The 21,436-nt window shown below is 38.7% G+C and overlaps 1 long non-coding RNA gene across 1 annotated transcript; it reads left to right on the top strand.

Annotated features, from left to right (window-relative positions):
- Window positions 1–2,151: 2,151 nt before the first annotated feature.
- Window positions 2,152–19,923, top strand: LOC124280250. Its single transcript, XR_006899630.1, has 3 exons — window positions 2,152–2,236; window positions 11,273–11,276; window positions 19,913–19,923. It is a non-coding gene; the product is annotated as an uncharacterized LOC124280250 (long non-coding RNA).
- Window positions 19,924–21,436: the final 1,513 nt, after the last annotated feature.

The raw sequence follows: 21,436 nt of genomic DNA, 5'->3' as shown, positions 1-21,436 counted from the left end.
CTTACTTAATGTTATTCCATTCATAAGATCAGCTGTCACTCACCATTTTTGTGTAAAATCGCTGTTTTCAGAAGCTTGTTGACGATGCGTACTCCGAAATTGCTGTTGATTGCAGAGAGAAAATGCCCGGATGATGATGTCATTCTCACTTTCGGAATGGTAGCGTATTTTTTAACAATTTTTTTCATCTACAACACGTGCACTTATTGTATATTTTTTGCTACGCATTTGTAGAGGGAGTAATGGGTTATTATTATAAAACAATTCAAGCAGGTGCGGCAAGGAGTTAATTAACTACACACTTCGGAAATTTGTATTGCTTCAAAGTCAACATTTTCATCAGTTTCTCAGATTCAAAATTGCGCACGCTTCACCTTATGTTCCTTCTTGTTATTGGCTAGCTAAAAATAACTGACCAATCATTCCTTTCGTTACCAAAAAAGCGGAGTTCTAAATGACCCACATTCTCTTCCCACAGAGGTTACTCCTGTCATATCTTCCTACGTAACCTCTGTTCTAATACGGCCCGGCCCTTTCATGGTGTGAGCGTTCAAGACTCGTGATTGGAGGCAATCAGATTTAGTTGTGCAATCAGCGACGTTGTTTCAAAAGTGATCATTCGCAAGGCCTCGGTAATTTCCGTCTACTTTGAGAAAACTAAACCTGTTCCCCTGCGCGATGCGCTTACGTTTCTTCTAGACAGAACTCAGTCATATTATGGCGGATCAGTGGCATCTCCATCGCCCTCGTTGACAACGGACAAGCTAGCCATTAAACGTCTTGTGTGTAACATCAACACAAGTCCCCGGCAGATGGGGGATATTTGTGGCCTCACATTTGCTTGTGTTAGTCAAGTTGAATCTAAGTCGATGTAACACGTGTTCTGATTGGATAGAAAGAAGGGAGATAATTCGTGTTGCGATCTTTTGCCGCTAGGGGATTTTACGAGAACCGGAAAATATGGCCGTATTAGAACAGAGGTTCGTAGGAAGATATGACAAGTAACCTCTATGGGAAGAGAATGAATGACCCACTGTTTTGCGAGGTTTTTGAGACAAGTTTTCAGGTCGAGATTTAGGGCGACAAGAGTTACCTCCCGCGGGTGGATATAGCTACTTTCAAGACGAAACTGTCGAAAGTCGTAAAGGCAACAGAATAAAAGTAAATATATTATCTACAACTGTTGCCTACCAAATAAACATAAAATACATGTTTTATATTGAGAAATGAAAGTCTTTCCATACCACTTTGTATCACTTCTCCACACGTGGTCCTTCGACATTCTACTCTGCACGATATCTGCATGCGACACTACACTTAAAAAGTGAATTAGAGTTACCTCCCATGATCTGAGTGGGAATTAACATAAAGCGATCCTAAAATACATAATCATTTTGGCCTCAACAATAAAGAAGTTGACATCCATAAAAATCATTTTCCTTAAGACTCAATTTGTCACAAACAACATCGAACAGCTGTAATACTGTTGAAACAAATATTTTCCCATGACATTGTCAATTGTACAATCGACTCAGCAGAGATTTCTTGTGGATGCGTAAAGGGTTTTGTCGCTTCTATTCTATATACAACCACTAGAGACCAAAGGGGGCGACGGGGGTAGCCTAATGGTTAAGCGCTCGCTCGTCACGCCGAAGACCCGGGTTCGATTTCCAACATGGGTACAATATGTGAAGACCATTTCTGGTGCCCCCCGTAGTGATATTGTTGGAATACTGCTAAAAGTAGACTCACTCACTCACAAGAGACCAAAGTGATGGCATAAATCCTGCTAGGAAGTCATGCAGGAAGCAAAGGAAACGTTCCTATGATGCTTTGGTTGATAGTGGTCTAAAGTAAAATGTTTATTTGTCCTGAATCTTCTGTTTTAATAGTGACGTAGTTTCTTTTAAACTTGAACAGTAATATCTATCTTACTGTTTCTTTGCCCTTCGTCAACAGACATTTACTAAATAACTTTTTCTCATCGCTATATGGGTGTGCAAAATGTTAACTCACTCACTCAATTTATCAATGGAAAATCTTTGAACGTTGAGTAGCATCTGATAACATACATCAAAAGTCCTCAAATATCCACAGAAAAGGAGGTGCTGGGATAATGTGGTATTTAAAGCGAAAAATACTTTTTCAATGTTATATATATACTTATGACAATAATGGTTGTCACCCCCTTCAATTTTACTAATAGGCTGGGGGGTGACAACCGTTATTGGCATGAGTATATTATACCCCCTTCCGATTCAATCCCAGTTCTTTCACCTTTCATACAAAAACATGTGCTCAATAAGTCAATTTAAACATGTGATGCAGAATTTCAGAGGGAGAAAACAAAACACAGATCATGTTTAACCTTTTATTAAAACATCAAGCACGGTTACAAAGAAACACTGTTAGTGTAGAAAAACACCATCACCATAAGCGTGAAATTCTCTTTCAATGGCGTTATATATTTAGGAGTGTGTCTTCTGCTTGTCTAACTCTACAACACACATGCAACATCTTAACATTTTGACTCTACAAAAGTACAATACACAGGCACATCATGTGTAAAATGAATACAAAATGATTAACGCAACTTGTATAAATGTTTGGCTTTGCCACACTGATATGTTTGACAGGATATCAAATACTACATAGGTCATGTGTATACATGGTTGAAATACATTCACAAATAGTTTAGTTTTGTTATTTATAACCGTTCGTTCATTTTGAAAGATGAAGATTTCTTATCAATATTATCTATCACTTGCAATACAATAAGACTGCCAAGACATTGTATATACATCTACTAAATAACACTTGTAATCAAGTATTTTTCATTCGGCTGTATGGTGTTTGATCAGTTAAAAGTATTTGCGTTCCACTGATGAGTTCCATTAAGACCTCAAACAGCGCCAAATAGAATGCACAGTACACTATAAGTATCATTTTACCGGTGAGTGTTGGATTTCTATTTATAAGACAATCAGTAGATGTCAAAACATTAGTATCTGTTTACTGTCCAGGCACGTGTAAATAGAAGCGGCAAAATCCTTAAAGATTTTATCAAAGAGATATGTTTTATTTGTACATTGTGATTAACTAAGGTGTTCATTATCAATTGATAGTATATAATGATTAATATTGTTTGTGGCAATGCCTTCGTCCTTTAAAAATATTGTCCCCTGATAATATTCGTGTCTTTCAATGGTTTCAATAGCAATACGTCTATTTATTTATTTTGTTATTGATGGCAAAAACATGTACAATGGCAAGTAACCAAAGGTGTAGTGTAAAATCTGCAAGAGAACCATGCAGGTAGCAGAAATACCTATGGCCCTAGTATGGTCAGATAACGCTCTTTTGTGGTGATCTATGGTCCGTGTTTATATCCTCCGCCCCCGCCACGAGCTCAGTCCGTCGGTCCAAGGTAATGGGGACCGATTTTCTCAAAAACCGTTGTAGATAGGGAAACCAAATTTGGTATGTGTTTTTAGGACATGAATGCCTTGATGGAGTTCCAAAACGGAAACCGTGTTACAATTTGTTACTGAGTTGTTGCCCTGGTCATGTGTTTCTTGACTTAGCGCTCGGTATCTCCAATGGGGACAGATTTTCTCAAACGTTGTTGTAGATAGGGAAACAAAATGAGGTATGTGTTTTCAGGACATAAAGGCCTTGATGGAGTTCGAAAACAGAAACCGTGTTACGATTTGTTACAGAGTAATGGCCCTTGTCATACGTTTCTTGACTTAATCCCCAATGGGAACAGATTTTCATGTAACAGCTTAAGTACCGCTATTTGTAGGAAAAATGAATTGTTTTCAAAATAGGAACAGGACACTGTGGCAAGGGATATTGATGACCATGTCGTCTTGTTTAGTGATAGTATATTGTTTCCGTGCTGACAAACTAGTTAGTGATTGTACTGCCCTTTAAAGAATTAAATATTTTATTATTGGTAGTTTGGATTAGTAGCTGAGATTTTTAGTGGCTGTACCCTCAAAGGGGGTTGAAGTATTGTAAAAATATTGTCCTCCTCAGAGGGTACGTAAGTCCCGAAATAGTTCAAAGTTAATTTAAACCTACCACTTTTTTTAATCGTAGCATTTATGTTATCTTAATTTATGGCTAGATTATCTAAAATTGTCAATAGCTGAAGGGATGGTGTAAATCCGGCTAGGGTCCATGCAGGTAGCAATTTTCTAATTTCAAAGCTAATTGTATACATTTCTGCCGTAAATACAAACCGCATAAACACCCAGAACTACTTTTAAATGACACTCCAATCAAAATTTGTCAAGGAGGCCAAGTTCTCGGGTCTGATTTTCGGCTCCCATTCAACTTTTCCTCCGCATATCAAATGCCTAAAAAAATAAATGCCTGAAGGCACTAGACTTGTCGTTTCCACTTCTAAGTTGGGAGGGGATCAAGGTACCATCCTACACCTATATCGATCATTGGTCCGATTGAAACTTGATTATGGCTCCCTCGTTTGTGGTGGGGCCTGTAAAAGCAACCTAAAACTATTAGATTCTATCCACCATCAAGGTCTGAGACTGTCTTGGGTCCTTCAGAACTTCTCTTTATGAGAAATCTTTATGCCGAGGCCGATGAGCCATCTCTAACACAACGCCGTATAAAATTATCTTTACAATATGATACAAAAAATATATTAACGAATATAACCCTGCATTTAAGTGTGTCTTCAATCCCCTCTATGAGGATTTATACAACAAGAAACCTTCTCTTGTTCCGCCTCTGGGCACAGAATTAAACCATTCATTTCTGCTGCTGCATCGAGCTAAAAAATAATTCTCCTTCCGCCTTCTTTCTTCTCCTCCTTGGGAACTGTCGTCCTAACATTAACTACATTTTATAAAATCAGAAACTAACGAATTACAGTATAAACACGAATTTGATCAATTAAAAAGTAAATATAATGCATACAAATCCTTATTTACAGATGGATCAAAGGATAGTGGCGCAGTTGCTTGTGCCACTGTCATTGTATCCAGAACAATATCTTCTCGATTGCCGGACACCAGCTCTATTTTCACAGCAGAAGCAAATGCCATATTAACAGCCGTAAACATCCACTTTTAAAAAAGAAAGTATTCAATTATATAATGATCTTGCTACTGGCCAATACGACATCGTCTTTTGTTGGTTATCCAGCCATGTTGGCATATCTCGCAACACAATGGCTGATCTTGCTGCTAAAGCAGCACTCAACAAATCTGTGGCACCATTTCTCATCCCATACTCCGATTCCAAAACTACCATCAGATCGTACATCCGTGACCTGATGCAGAGGAAGTGGGACACTCAAGTAGGTATTAATAAATTACATGCAATAAAACCGTATATTGGTTATACTTACTTGAGTTGTCAGTCCAGATTTGAAGAGGTCATCATACGACTATGTCGTATTGGCAACACAAGATATACTCGTGAATACTTATTGAAAGGTACGGATCTGCCGTTTTGCATATTTGTGATGCAAGAATCACGGTTAATGTAACGCTTTGATTTGTGAGTCCAGATTTGAAGAGGTCATCATACGACTATGTCGTATTGGCCACACAAGATATACTCGTGAATACTTATTGAAAGGTAAGGATCTGTCGTTTTGCATCCTTTGTGATGAAAGAATCACGGTTAAGTATGTGTTGCTTGATTGTGATGAATATTTCAAATCAAACTATGAAGGATCTTTTTAATAATATAAGTTCTCTTTTAATTATTGCATTTTTAAAAGAATTAGATTTGTTCAATGAGATGTAAAGAGATAAATATTTTATGTTTGGAAGTTTAAATTAGGAACTCCGATTGTTAGTCGCTGTATCCTCAAAGCGAGTTAAAGTACTGTATAATTATTGTCCTTCTGAGAGGGTACGGAAGTCCCGAAACATTCAAAGTAAATTAAAACTTTCCACTTTTTTAATCGTAGAATACGTGTTTTTTTAATATATGGCTAGATTTGCTAAATTGCTGACGGCTGAAGGGATGGTGTAAATCCAGCTAGGGTCCATGCAGGAAGCAAATACTATGTAAGTCCCCATGGTCCCTAGAATGGTGATCTACCTTCAGTCGTTGGCAATCTATAGCCCGTTTGTATATTGTATTGTCATTTATAGTTCCAATATTTTAGATTTAATTGCTAGTTTTAAATGGATATCTGTGATACACTAGTAGTTATACTGTTCTTCGTCAACAGGTTCTTAATTCCAACGTTATTGATCTTTGATGTAACTATAAACTGTTCTCTTCACGATATGGCTGAAATATTGCCGATGTGACGTTAAATATTAACTCACTCACTCACTCAACGTTGGCAGAATATGTTGGCGAGTAGCAGCGAGAGTTATGCCAGGGAAACAATTCAACAAACCATATGTTGAATAACATTTCTGAGCAGCTTTGGAACGATTAAAAGTCCATTAAGGACACGTCGTTGGCGATTAGAGGTTTGATTATTCGAGATGGTTTGGAATGGGACAATGGTGCAGGTCAAAACGGCCAAAACACGATGTCAAATTATAACAGGCCAATAGAAAATGCCATGAGTTTGCTATAGCATGGGTTCGCTATCCTAGCAATGGCTTCGGGTAGTCATGACTTCTCGATGGTAGGGATACTAGTCAGTACCTTGTGTGACCTGTGTGAACTGTTATCATTGGTCAGACTGAATTCTGTCCGGTTTAATTCTCCTACATTCCTCCTGCAACACAGTGGTCAGGCGTGCAAGTAGCTGTGGTGTATGTTAACGTTAACATACATGTCTACTGAGTTCATACCACAGTTGCTAAATCAGGTTCAGATACCGAAATCTGGAAGACATTGCAAGACATTGACTTTTCAGTTATAAAGGAAGTCAACAGGACACATACGAGCTGTCGAAGCACCTACCTCTGTCGGATGTTTATTGGAAGAGTGAGTGAGTGAGTGAGTAAAGTTTTAAGCCGCTTTTAACAATGTTCCAGCAATATCATTATCACGGCGGGGGCTTCAAAGAATGTACCCATGCGGGGAATCGAACCCGGGCCTTCAGCGTGACGCGCGAACGCTTTAACCACTAGTGCTGTTTGAAACGTACATTTCGATATCTCCCTTCTCCGCATTGAACACAAAATTGCCGCATATTTGTCCATATGTGTACAGTGCTGCTTAAATGCGTACGTTCTTGTCGATGTAAACTTATCAGTAAATATCTTCTTGGCCTCATTCTCAGAAATGAGATTGGCTGTGATTGGTAGCATTCAGTTTCTCATTTTCAATAAAAAGACAAACGTATGACAAAGCTCGGACTATCTGTAGTCATTGGTACTGCACATGAGTGAGTGAGTCATAATGGAAAGTCATTTTGGCAATATTTCAGTCAAATCGTCATACTTAAATAATTGATATTATATAATAAAATCTAACTAACATGACAGTTACTACAGCTTGTTCAGTTTGACCTGATCAAGTGAATACTAATGCATTGCGTGACCTTGTCACAAGTGGTAAGGTCTATTATTGTGAAGGGGTGCATCTTTGTTAGTTGATTGTTAACATGTCCGAACAGCCGAGAAAAGGTCGCCGTTTGAGATCGCAGTGTCGAGAAATTGTCAGCATGTCTTAACTTTATTTAAAAAAGAAGCTACAGATGGTTTAATGTTTCCGATTCATTGCAACAATAATGTGGATAAGCCATTAACCTCTAGTCATAGAGTAGGAAATATATGTCTTTACAATACGTGAAAAGCGACTCATCGAGAGTCATTTGCCTGAAAATTTGCCCAAATTGCTATTGCGATTGCCATGCTGTAAACCAGCGGTCCCCAACGCCATGCTGTAAACCAGCGGTCCCCAACGCCATGCTGTAAACCATCGGTCCCCAACTCCATGCTGTAAACCAGCGGTCCCCAACTCCATGCTGTAAACCAGCGGTCCCCAACGCCATGCTGTAAACCAGCGGTCCCCAACGCTATGCTGTAAACCAGCAGTCCCCAACGCCATGCTGTAAACCAGCGGTCCCCAACGCCATGCTGTAAGTCAGCGGTCCCCAACGCCATGCTGTAAACCAGCGGTCCCCAACGCCATGCTGTAAACCAACGGTCCCCAACGCCATGCTGTCATGCATCATATTCCATCAACTCTATGGCCAGTGCTGGACCACAGGGAGTGTTTCACGTCAAGGCTCCCTACTTTTAAGATTACCTTACGACAGATACACTCATACGATGCACACAGCTGTTTAGATCTTGGCTGATTGTTGGACGAAACTGGTGTTCTTGGCACCATAAAGCTATAATGCTATACACATAGTATTTAATGCCTCTAAGTGCATACAAGACACAAATACAATCGTTTCGTTCACAGAACCGGGGTTTCGCTGGACACTAATCAGCAAACATATACTAAAATATACCTCATATAAGTCAAATATTAATTATCATGCAAAATAGATGATGAAAGTACAAATGTATTGGGAGTAATTCCAATGCATTTGATTGGCAAAGGAAACAATATTGTTGCATATATCTTCACGTAAACCGAAAAGCATTTGAACACAGCCACAAACAGATTCCAATTTTCTGATAATACTATGGACAGTTCTTCCTTTGCATTACCGCGCTGATCAAAAGCATGTGTTAATGCTGCATATGTCTCACTATAACTTCATAGTCGACCATTTCCGATTGACAATTGTCGTATTAAGTGTTGTATCCCTAGTCCTGATAACTCAAAGAAATCTGAAAATGAGTTCACTTCACTGAAAAATGTATTTGACGAGAAAAATGGGTCAAGCTATTATGATGTGTGTGAAAAACTATACACAGCCAAAACGGGTACATAATTGTTGCAAAATATCTACATTTAGCAATAAAAAATCCAAATAGTTTACACTACACATAACGCATACACAGTGTCTTGAACACGCCAGTCAATTTTGGTGGATATACCATTGTATAGTCCCATCCGCTGGTTTGACAAGCTCTCTTCGTGCACAGCGACACAAATTGGATAGTTGGACATAGTCTTGATTGGAACTTCTTCCTTGGGGGTCACTCGTGAAGTTCAGGGTTAGAATTGGTCTCCAATAACCCAAACTTGTCGTGAGACGTGACTAACGGGATCGGGGGATCAGGCTCGCTGATTTGGTAGACACATGTCATTGCATCACAATTGCATAGATGGCTGGACTATTGCTGCGTGCAGCGTTAAACAACAACCATCAACCATATTACAGAGCGTTTACAGAGCATGATGTTCTATTTATACAAAGAAAACAAGAATGCTGAGACCCCACCACAGGAGGAAAAATAGGAAAAAAAACATGTCTAAAGTATGTGTACCAGTAGTGTCATTTGTAGTGTTAGATGCGTTGGGAGAGAAAGTTGATTTTTGTCTTTGGCAAAAACAAGATCCTCCTTTTCTACAGGCGCTCTTGTTGATGATGACCAGTGTGGTTATGATGGCGAGACAACTCTGACTGAGAACTAAAATCAGGTACACAGCCATTCTTGACAGGGGTCCTGACTTGGGCATCACATCAATGATGAAGACCAGAAACACGGAATAAGACAAGCATATGGAGATGAGATAGGACATCCTTTCTCCTGAGTGGATTGGTAGTAGGAATGAGCAGGCGTTCAGGAGTGACAGCAGACACATGGGAAACAAAATGGTGGTCACGTAGAAAGTTGATTCACGTTTCACGAGTAAAGTATAGTATATTGAACGTGAGTCTGTTTCCGACGATGCGTTTACAATTTGCCATTCAGATGAAGTTTGTATCTCAGAAGAATTCACATTCCTCCTTACATGACACAAAATGAGAGGCTCAAAAACAATGTGACATCTCTGACTATCAAATGGAAACATTGTGCTCTCAACATTGCAAGTGGTTTGGAAGGTACTCACGATCGTCTGGACAACATATCCTTCATAAGACACCACCAAAGGATTATCACTTTCAAGAATCGAATTCGAGTCCACACTGTTGGATATGAGAGGCTTTGGTGTCCAGATATCGGTAGGAGAGGGAAAAATCACTTGAAGTCCGTCATAGTTGTCAATATTCCATGTCAAATCGGGATCATTCCAGTGTATAACAAACTTTGCCGAAAAAGTCAAAACAGAATCAGCAAAGTCAAGTCCCAAAACAGAGAATGGCTGAAATATCATAGATATATTGAGAGGCTCGAAACCATTGGTCGTTGGTAGTATCTCTGGTGAATAGTTTGTGAGTAGTTTGCTTCGTAAGTCTTGGTGTATCGCTCGATTGATAGTTACACTGAGTGGAAGAGTCGTGATAACCACCAATAGAGTTACGACTGGTACAGAATTATGCATGACAGAGTAGCTTAAGCTCTAAGATGACACTACGTTAGAGCGGCGAATTCGACTGTAGCTTGACTGGGTACATTTTTACTATATTCAACACTGTAATGTCAGATGATGAATTTATACTGCAAGTATTGATTATATAAGATAAATAAATTGTGATCGCCTCGTGTCGATCACTATTCACTTGTTGCCCGTTCCATACGGCTTTCTGATGTTTGATCAGTTAAAAGCATTTGCTTTTCACTCGTGTCATTTAAGCATTTCAAACACCGCCATACATAACGCACAGTACATACTAATTATCATTTCACAGGTGAGTGTTTGTTTTAGATTGATGAAATATTGAGTCAATAGCTGTCATCTGTGCATTACCCTAGGAACGTTTAAATCATTTCACAATACAATAGCTTATCTGAATGTCAAGCCAACATTTCTAAATATGAAAGTTGATATGTGTCATAATTTGACAAAGGAAATCCAGTAGCTAATTTGAATGTTAATTTAAACATGCAAGTCGGTATGTTTCAATTTTGTGACAAAGGAAATCCATGGATTGACGTACTCACAATTCTACTATGGCTACGTGAAATGCTCGAATTTGATTGGTCAATCCATAAAATCAGACGATATCAATTTGGATTGAAAATGCGTCTGGTTTCACGGCGCTTCACTGCGCACGTATACACCACTGCAGCACTACTTCAGCTTGGCCACTGTAGCGTAGTAATATTATACATCATTTGATGTAATGTGATGTAGTGCGCATGTGCGTGGCGTACCGGATGCCCTCGCACTCGGGAAGTAAAAGGCTTATCGTCAACGCTTAGTTGTGTCGTCTCTCCTCCTGGGAACAGCAAGTCATGCAGTGAAGGACCCATAGAACACTACATTGGCGACGAGGATGTTTGTTTCCTAGGATTTCAAGTGGTGAGACTAGGCATGTTAGTTATACGAACTCTAACTAACTGCTGAATCAACTCAGAACTTTTCGAGTCTCGATATAGGAATTGCCGCAGTGACGTCATTGTTTTGGTCACGTGACCCCCACCAAGCGCATCCGGTAGGCAGAAAGCATTGCGAGAACCATAGATTCCAGCACGTTCAAATCGAAGTATCGTCATCACATTTTCTTTGAGTTGGAGTTTCGTCGATTTCGTTCAGTATGGTAATATCATGTGTTGTTGTTGGATGTGTCAACCGTTTCAAGTCAGGATCTGGGGTGAAATTCCATCGAATACCGAAAGAAAGTGAGCGGCGATCGAAGTGGCTCAAAGCTACCAACAGGGAAAAATGGACCAGATCGTGTTTGTAGAGACCACTTTCTGTCAGGTAGTAAATAACCTATGAATATATTTCAGTCGGCTTCAATGAACATATTTCAGTCGGCTTCATTTATTATTTACTCTAGAAACTAAATCGGAGAATCAGCTTTTCAAAAGTAATTGAATGTCATTGTCCTGTTTTCGATCATTGGTCATACAGTGGATTTGATTAGCACTTGCGTATATATTTAGAAAATGCGGTGGAAATCAGCCATTTGCCATTTTAGAACATAGATAATACTTATAATTCCATCCCAAAATTGAAGCTGAAAACAATTTCATTTACTGTAAATTATTTCATATAGAACCTTGATGACATGTTCTAATTTCATTTATATTGTATTACATTATCAAACTTATTTTAAAGTCTTATATGATACCATGTGGACAGGTTCTGCAGAGAATGATCCTACTGATCCAGACTTCATTCCTCATATGAGTTATGAGAAGAAAGAATTGGCTACACCAGAGTCCAAACAGGCCAGGTTTCAGAGGATCAAGAGAGGGAATGAAGACAAATCAAGGCGGAATAAAGAACTTGTAGAGATGAAAGATGCTGCCTCTGTCCTGACGGAGATGTCAACAGTGAGAAACAGAAGTGAACATCTGAATGATTCTTTGGAGTCACTGGTTCTCCTTGATCATGTTGATAAAGAAAATGAAACAGGAGCAGGTGCTTGTTATTTTGCATTATGCTATTATAATGTGTGACAATATACATAATTGGGGTGGTTAAAATACAGGGTATACGCCTCTCATCGACTCTGTCCAAATTGAATTATGTAAACATGAGTAAACATGTTTCTGTATACATTTGTTCAAATTTGCTTGTAATAATGGACTTTACTGCCATTGTTAAAGTACCATTTACAGTATTCAAAATTTGCTGTTTACTTTCAGATATATACGACCCATGCCTGAAGAAAATCTCCAGTCTACAAAGGGAGAACAGACAGCTTTTAGATGAATTGAGTGTGCTGCAGGATGAACTGAGAGAAACAAGGAACAAACTTGGAAGTGCTAAATTTGGAGATGCCTTCTTAGCAGGGGGTATACGAGATGCAAGGACTGTCTTTTATACTGGTATCCCAACATATGCTGCATTTTTGTGGTTGGTGCAGTTTTGTACCTCTGTTTTGCCAACATCCATGAAGATGAACCCTGCAAGCGTTCTAATGTTGGTGTTGATGAAACTAAGACTGAACACAGCTGATATGGACTTAGCTTACAGGTTCGGAGTCTCGCGTCAGCATGTCAGTGACCTTATCAACTCTACACTGCCACCTTTAGCGAAGAAATTAGCCTTCCTTATACAGTGGCCGGACAAAGAAGAAGTGATTCGTCATATGCGAGAAAGTGATTAAAGAACATACAAAACTGCAGGGTTATCATTGACTGTTGTGAGATATTCATAGAGACCTCGAAATCTGACAGCTCGAGCCATGACATGAGTCACAATACCATCAAGCTTCTTGTAGCTGTGTCTCCTGTTGGTGCTGTCACATTTGTATCAAGAGTCACAACACCATCAAGCTTCTTGTAGCTGTGTCTCCTGTTGGTGCTGTCACATTTGTATCCACACAAGAAAAAAAATGGTGATTTCCAAAAATTTCCAATTTGAAATATCATATTTCCAAAATTTCCAAAATTGAAAGATGTTTCCAAGGCTTGGAAATTTTTTGGAAATTTAGGAAGGATTTTACCACTACTTCTTTCAGTTTCTCCTTTTCCCAAGGATCCCCGTGAGTGTATAGACTGTGTATTCGTCCTCCTAGGAGTGTATTCGTCCTCCTATGGGATCAACTAGGAACCAGTTCTATATTTAGTATAACCAGGGAGACTATAAGACATTGCAGATTATCCCTGGTATAACTTCACTCGTCTGCATCCTTGTTGTTCTAGGTGTTGAAAATTGATATTGACTGTCATATTTGCCCTGATATGGCTAGCATTTTCCAAAATACCGTTTTAAGTGTATGTTTTACTTATTATCCACAGAAGCGCAAATAGTTTTGACCTGTCACGGTTTGCATAAACATAAATTACATAGACCTACGTTACATCATTGATTAAATAAAAGTTTACCGGACCCACTGACTAACTGGACAGGGTTTATTACATGTCATAAAAGTGAACCCTTGCCAGGGAATAATAGGTTTATTGTAGTAGAATACATTCTTTAATGGTACCCTCTAATTAACACCTGTCACAAGGGATGGACCGTTTGGGTGGTTTATCATTGCGAAATCAACAGTCAAGACTGTTGTTTTAAGACTGTAGGCGAATAGAGAACAACCCATTTGGGTTTGTGGTCAGAGACGGTGTTATGCAGTTGGTGTATTCACGAAATATCATGAACTTGATAATAGATAATTATTATATTGTCCACACACGGGCGGACTGAGGCAAAAAGAACCCAAATGAATTCCTTCTTAAAATCTTTATAGTGTAACTATTAATTTGGTCATATACAATAAAAGGTGACTAAATGTTTAATTTTAGATAACGTTAAATAATTTCTAGAGAAATCACTACATAAGTTCATATCACAGATGATTCCAGAAACAAATAGTTTATGAGATTCTAGTTTATGAAAAGCATTAAATTCCAAACAAGCCAATCTGTTCTCTTATGCTCAGGAATTATCACCACTTACATGAAAATAGTTTGAGATGTCGACTCAGGAAGCCGACCTTTCAATTTTTATAAGGCTCAGGACGTTGACAAGGGGCAGGCTTTGAAGTTTGTGTGTTATTTTAGCACATGGCTAATCGCATGTGACGTGTTATTATAAGCTGGTGGTTGATGGAAGTGAACACATCGCACACGGAAGTCGACGGTGTAAAAACATGATTAAAACAATCATATGATGAACACATTTAACAAGGCACTGATCCAGAGCAATTTCCGCGCACTGGTTGTTGCTTTTGTTATTGTTTTTCTCCCCTGAGCACCCGGATGATATCCCAGTATTTTCAATGGGTTCGTGACCTTTGCTGCGCCACTCGCATGCGCAATTGATCGTATAGGTATAGATTGATCAACAAAATGAAATCTTTTTTTACTCGATAATATTTCCATCTTCATTTTTATTATAACAAATGAAAACAGTTTGAAGTTTAATCATCTGCCAGTGGTAAAACATCATGACTGAAAAATAAGGCAGTCAATCTATGTCTTTATATTTTGTCTTATAATCCTAATTATTTTATTGCCATATTTGTATGCATTTTGAAACTTAATAAAAAGCATACGATCTACTTATACTTATAGCGTATTTATAACATGACTGTAATATCTAGACATATTATAGAATGCCAACATGAATCATATTTCCCACACGCCCTCGGTATGACCTAGTGTATGTTGTCTGTCGCATTACGCTACACGGCGAAAACAAATTATTCTGTTGAATGCTACCACAAATGAATAAAAACAAAATGCAAATATTAGAAATAAAACAGACTAAAGTCTGCAACAATGTCAGGTTATTACCTTGTTCGAGTAATGTATCCATCAATATCCACATAGGTTTAGTCCCGATTTTGACAGCCTCAAATTTGACAGTGAAATTTCTCACTTCTGTAATTTATCTAGCCAGTTATCCCAATTTTGACAATGAACTTTGGTACCCTTGTCAGCTCTTCTCGTGCCCGTTTTTTTACATTACTGGTAAGGATATAGGAACCAATAGAGCTTTGGTCTGGATGTGTATGCTGTTTGTCCCCTCTTCTGACAACAGTCCCATCTGCTGTTGTAGTGACTGAGGCTGTTTTCAGGCACTGACATCTCCATATAATGGTACCATTCCTGTTGGCAGTTCGTCTCAGATACCTATATCCATCCAGCAACAATTCTCCACCTGGTCTCCTAACATCTAACTTTGTACCTTTCTCAGCCATGATAAAATATGATAAGGAAATGTGATGTATATGTGGGCATATATACTTTGCAAGTAATTGGTAAAGCTACTTCTCCCATCCTGCTCATGACGTAACCTTTTTTAAATATTGCATTCATACATCTCAACGGATAATGCTGCTTCTCGCATCCTTTTCCCTCAGTTGATTGTGATATTAGTGATCAAGAATGTTACTTGTTCTGTACTTCTCTCGGGTGATTGCATTTACTAGTACGTAACTACCCTTAATTGGTGCAGCTAGTTATCCCAGGTTTGAGAGCGAAACTTCGCGAAACTTTCTTTAAAAAGGTAATTTAATTAGCCAATAATGAGCAATCAATCCACTTGTGTTTTTCTTGGTCATCTCCTCCCCCACAATCCCCACCCATCCGTACCATTGTCTTGCTAATTAACATGGTCTGGTGATCCTCTTGCGCCTTAAAGGTCATATGCAACCAAAACATCAAACATAATTAAAACACAATTATCACTTATTCATGACATATGATATACATTGCTGATTATGAAAAAGATTTAAACAAAATTATAAGCGTACAATCGCAAATCAAAAGTGCAATATTTTGTACTTGGGTTTACTTCCCAAGAAACGAAGCAGCCGGGATACCGAACCCAGTCAGAGCAGGTGGGTGTGCACTCAAGTGTAACGGCTGGTTCATTTGCAGATGCCTCACGTCTCGTGTGTGTATATATATATATAGATGTTAGGTTTTGTAAAAACATGCTCCTTTCTTGTGTATAACATTTTGCAATCAACAGACATCATAACATGTCATGTGTACAAGTATCACCTGCCTGTCTGTGTAATTACATAATGAGACCGAGCGCGGGCCATAAATCGATGCTTTTTGCTTATGGTGTATAGCCTGATTGGTGTTAAGTTCAATTTGCATGTGGTCAGTGATCGAAGTTGTGTATTGAACATTGTCATTAGCAGACAGGCAGGCAGACACATAGGTGTCAATAAAACAGACATTGAGTTTTGTCTGTGACAACGACATATCTATATCACAGTTAGACATTTTTGCTAAATAATCACATTGCTTTTAAGTATCAAACTGAGAAAGTGACTCGGTTAGATGAACGTGTGGTGAAATAGACAAATGAAATTATATAAACAGTTATATCGGTAATCTACTGTCATAACATATAAAATGCTCGCACCTGTGAAATATCAACAACACATTAGAAATACAGCTCACACCAAAGCCTTCACCGAGTATTCACCGGACAACCCGCTTCCAAGCTGCGCTAACCTATTTCACAGCCCAACTGTTGAAACCACATGATTAACAAGCCTACAGCTCAGCAGATTTTAATAACTTACCTTTTTAATACGAAAAGCAAGATTTATGGATGTCAACTTCTTTATTGTGAATAACACGAAGTTTCGGAGCATATGCTTGCTCCTTCATCAGGTGAAAATCAGGTCACAGTAATGCATTCCACTTCTTAATGCCCATCAAAGATTTAACTCACTTCCAGGGGCTTCTTTAAGAGGCATAAAAACTTGTTAATTAACAAGGCAGTAGGCCTTGTTAATTGGTGACTAGTAACTGCCTTGATTCACTCATCAATCAACAAGGGATTAGGTCCCGGGGCGTGCAAATAACAATAATTTACCATCTCCCCTTGTGGACATTTCCAAAATTGTAAATTTTTTGGAAACATCATCTTTCCAAAATTGGAAATGTCTTGGAAACATCATCTTTCCAAGACATTTCCAAGCTTGTAAACATGGACTTTTTTTCCAGTGACATGTTTAAAAAGCACTACTATAAAGCTGAATTGTGAACATGTGAGAATTGTACTCAGTGGTAATGAATTATCACAAGTGTTTTCTTTCTTAATGGCACATACCAGTCAGTAATGTGCATGTTCAACTTCTTGCATGAACATTGTGAACATTCCCAAAATGCAGTAATAAAACAATGGACAAGTTCAGTCTTTTTTGAATACTTTTATAAATATTGTGGAAGAGTAATTAAAGATGGAATAAATTTTCATCCGTTGTAATGATGTCAACAATTATTTGTCATGTTTTAAGTTTATATAAACACATGAAATCTGAATGTTTCCATACAAATATACACAGAGCAAATGTACACAATGTGGGAATCAACCCATGATGCAGCTTGGGCAATACCAATCTCCTTTTGGCTTTCTTCTAATGTTTATACAGGCATAATGAAACCAAATGTATGAGCAGTTGGAACCTTCACATCAGATCATGCGTCCATGCTCTTCCTGTTGACACAGACACCACACTTCAGTCTCCACACTCACTCCAGTGTTAGCAAAGTCAGTCTCAGCACATTGAGAAGGTTTAGTGTTATCACTTTTCCTTGCAACAATCTCTGGTAGTACATGGGAAAAAAAGAACGAGTCACATTTGTCGATAAGTTTGTTACAGAAATACACATGTCAACATTGGTGAAAACTACAAACTGCATTTGTAACTGTGTTTGTGTGTAATATCTGTGGCTTTCTGATCCAAACAGAAGTCTCTGTCCTTGATAGCAGAATGAACTGTATTGTCCCTGTGTTTGTAAGGACATTTTATTTCAAGGCATCCTTTGCCACAGCAGTCACACTCACTGTAGTAATTAAATAATTTCATTAACTTCTTTGAGTGGCATTTAGAAGTTGGTGTGATGAATGAGGGGTTGAGTTGAGTTTACACCGCACTCAGCAATATTCCAGTTTTTGGCGGGATGAACGAGGAGAGTTCTATGGATATACAACTTCTTTAATATAATATGAGTGACGTTTCGGTGTAGCTACTAACACTGTTATCAAGCAAGTCATATACAATACTGAAGGCTAGGTTACATAGTAAAGTTTGAAAAGTATGTGATTGATGTTAGCACAATTAATGAGGTTGATGTACAAGGTTGGAGAATGTTTACACAAGAAGGCATTTGTCAACAAACAGAATAAGCCATGGAGGGATTATTGGGAGGAAGTCAGTGAGACAGGTGTAAGATTAAGATTGCTTTGGAACAGCATCAATGTACTCACCAATAATCACACACACTACAGAAAGCTACTAAAAGTCATTCAAATCAAGAGACTCCAACCAACCATGAACAGAGACCAAGGGTATTACAATTTACATCCCCACTGCCTACAACCAACTTAGCACCAAGCAATCTTAATCCCATTATTCTCCTGTCTGTCATATCACTGGCTTCCTCCGAACAATCCCTCAATTACTTTAGGAAATTTACCTCCTTTCGATATGTGGCATTCCATCTTCAGGCATAGCTTGTACATGACTTTGACTGCTCTTACTGCAGCATCAACTTTAAAAAGAAGAGCTTCAACATGGCTGCAAACTTCCCCAAGTCTGAAAAAAACAACAACAAATATTGTATGGATATTGTCATCTCATTGTGAATAGTGACTTTAAAATATGCTTACCGTCGACAAAATAATTTTGTTGTGAAGATTTAATGGAAATATTAACTTTTTTGTTCTATTTTCATTAAATATATTATTATATTTTACAGATTGAGATGAAAAATGCAAATATTATTATTTAGAAAATCTCACCTGCCATACATGTACAGTGTGCAAAGTACACTGCCCCAGTATTTGTTTGGAGGTAGACCCAAGGTTGGTGAGGCTTGTCTCTCAAACGTTGTGATGGTATCACCTTTGTTTTCAGCAAACAAAACGGTGATTCTTTCTCAATTTCATGACACTGGATCGGTAGGACATGTCCACTTTCAACATATTCATAGGCTTTCAAAGACTTAAATGCACGCATGGAATTGTGTGTAAACTGTCCTGGAGTGTCTATGAGATAAATATCAGTGAAAGTAATTTCAGGCCATCTGGTCGGATCTTCCACCCATCCACTTCGCAAATTGTACTGGTCTGGTAATTACTTGGGTAATCTCTGCTCGTGAGGAGATCCGCGAGTGGGAACGTGAATGTGCCTGGTGTAAACGGAGGTACACCAAGCCGTCTACTCAGATAATGGCAAATCTTCCCAAGGTTCGAGTAAGATCGTCCAAAGCTTTTGAACAAGTAGCTGTAGACTTTGCTGGTCCCTTCATTACCATTCAAGGGAGAGGCAAACGTCGTACAAAGAGATATTTATGTTTATTTACTTGCCTCACAACAAGGGCAGTCCACCTAGAAATTGCTTTTGGCTTGGATGCAGATTCTTTTCTTAACGCATTCTTTCGAATGACAAGTCGACGAGGAATACCTAAAGAAATACTTTCAGACAATGGCACCAACTTTGTTAAAGCTGCAAAAGAACTAAAAGCATTGGTTCAAAGCAATCTGGACTCTGATAAGGTGAAGGGTTCCTTGGCTAACAGAGGTATCAATTGGAAATTCAATCCACCTTCAGCTCCTCATTTTGGTGGAGTGTACGAATCCCTTATCAAATCAGCAAAACGAGCCATATGTGGAATTTTAGCAAAAGGAGACCTTTCAGATGAGGAGCTTATGACTGCATTTATTGGTGCGGAGGATCTTCTCAATTCAAGACCTCTGACTTATCAGAGCTCTCATCCAGATGACAATGTTCCCCTCACGCCAAGTCATTTCCTTCATGGATTGCTTGGAGGAAGTTTGGCTCCTGACATTGATTGTTCTCCATACAACCCAAGGAAACGTTGGCGCCGCATTCAAGAACTTCTCAGACACTTTTGGAGAAGATGGATGCGTGAGTGGTTGCCAACATTAAATCTGCGCCGAAAATGGTGCAAGTCCAGCAGAGATTATCAAGTTGGTGATGTTGTAATTGTAGTGTCGCCTGAAACTCAACGAGGATGTTGGCCACTTGGAAGGATTGTTGGAACTCATCCTGGTGCAGATGGTCATGTCAGGGTGGTGGATGTCCAGGTGGGAAGGACGAAATTCACCAGACCAATCACCAAAATCTGTCCATTAGAATGGAATGGTGAATAAAGAATCATGACAGAATTTCAGGAACATTCTCAGGTTGTAAATAATCTGAAATGTAAATAGTTTTGTTAGTTAAAAAATGTTGTCTCATGATAAACAGTATGTTATCATGGAGGGGGATATGTTCAGAAAGCTACCAAAAATGTAGCGGAGGAATGCACAGTGGAAGTCTTTATTGAAAAAAATAGACTAAAAGGAAACACACACCAAACTAAACGAACTGAAAGGGTCCTAGAAAACTATGTGCAAGTAAAATTAAACTGGGTGGCTTTAGGTTGTATTTCAACCTTAGGCCAAAACTAAATTATGGTAAATATTATTTACATTGAAAATCAACTAAATGAACTGAAGGGACCCAGAAAACTGAACTAGAAATGTCTTCACAAAATGCAGTAAATTTCAGGCCTGTTTGAAATATGCTCAACTAATGTTTAATTGTCTTAATACTAAATTTCTAAATGCTGAATGTCTTACAATTTGGGCTCAAGAAACTAAGACAATCACGATACTGTCAACACAAGTTTTCACCTTGAGATTTTAAGACCCAACTAACTAACTGACCACATGTGTTTGTCCCCTGTCCTATCCCATCTGGACATCCACCACCCTGACATGACCATCTGCACCAGGATGAGTTCCAACAATCCTTCCAAGTGGCCAACATCCTCGTTGAGTTTCAGGCGACACTACAATTACAACATCACCAACTTGATAATCGCTGCTGGACTTGCACCATTTTCGGCGCAGATTTAATGTTGGCAACCACTCACGCATCCATCTTCTCCAAAAGTGTCTGAGAAGTTCTTGAATGCGGCGCCAACGTTTCTTTGGGTTGTATGGAGAACAATCAATGTCAGGAGCCAAACTTCCTCCAAGCAATCCATGAAGGAAATGACTTGGCGTGAGGGAACATTGTCATCTGGATGAGAGCTCT

This window comes from Haliotis rubra, unplaced genomic scaffold, assembly GCF_003918875.1.
Source record: "Haliotis rubra isolate DU_JTF1 unplaced genomic scaffold, ASM391887v1 Scf1075, whole genome shotgun sequence".
In the NCBI taxonomy this organism is placed as follows: domain Eukaryota; kingdom Metazoa; phylum Mollusca; class Gastropoda; order Lepetellida; family Haliotidae; genus Haliotis; species Haliotis rubra.
The sequence above is the reverse complement of the archived record's forward strand: the minus strand, read 5'-3'. Positions and strand labels throughout refer to the sequence as shown.